This window comes from Phaethon lepturus, unplaced genomic scaffold, assembly GCF_000687285.1.
Source record: "Phaethon lepturus isolate BGI_N335 unplaced genomic scaffold, ASM68728v1 scaffold17345, whole genome shotgun sequence".
In the NCBI taxonomy this organism is placed as follows: Eukaryota; Metazoa; Chordata; class Aves; order Phaethontiformes; family Phaethontidae; genus Phaethon; species Phaethon lepturus.
Genome location: NW_010538557.1, coordinates 5,457 through 6,388, shown reverse-complemented (window position 1 = coordinate 6,388; position 932 = coordinate 5,457).

The window sequence follows — 932 nt, the reverse complement described above, 5'->3', positions numbered from 1 at the left end:
TGGTTCCCACCCCCCCCCCCCCAGCCGCTCTCCCCCAGCCGCTCTCACCCTTCGAGGCCAGGGCTGCTTTCGGCTGAAACCTGCTCAGCACATACTCCAGAAGCCAAACGCATCTCTTCGGAGGGTCCAGGGCATCCTGCCTGTCACCCCACAGTCTGCAAAGCCCAGCCACACTTGAGATGATGGCAGACAGCAAACCAAAAGGTCATGAAGCTTTTTCCATTGTCATGGAGGAGTCTGAAAGGAGCATTATTTAACTCATCTGTCTGCTCTTAACAAAAGGCACATTGTTTCTCTGGGTGATTTCTTCTAGGAAAAGCATCTGTGTGAATGTGAGAAACTTTGGCTGGCAAGGCAGTGAATGTCAAAGTTTAGTTGTTTTTCCTCAAAACAGGAATCCAGCATCTTACGGGTTTAAAAAAGCAAAAATCAACTCCCTTCGAATTTCTCAAATTTCACGCTCCATCCGAAACTAGGTAAGTGTCCTTTGCTTGGCTCTTAAATTTTTCTTAACCTCCAGAGTTTTGGATGGACCTGGACCTACACTGTAAGGAAGCAGTCTCCAGGCCTGAATCTCCATTTCCCTCCAGGCATCGATGCTCATTGCCGCTGGCTTGGACCCAGCTAACATGCTGAACTACCCGCATCCCTAACTAGTGATGTAGCCACTAACGTTGTCCTCTGCTTTAGGGTACAGCTCACATCAGATACTGTTTCTTTCCTGTTTCCTAATCTCCTGCTTGAGTAGGATCACTGCAAGTGGGGAGAATTCGTTGGTTTTAACCTTGTTATTTGGGATGTTTTCTTGTGGATGCTCATCAGCCAGCCTTGTCCATAGTGGGGTGGATATACCAGAATCACAGAATCATTAAGGTTGGAAAAGACCTTTAAGATCATCAAGTCCAACCAGTACACTCCCAAGCCCCTCTAAG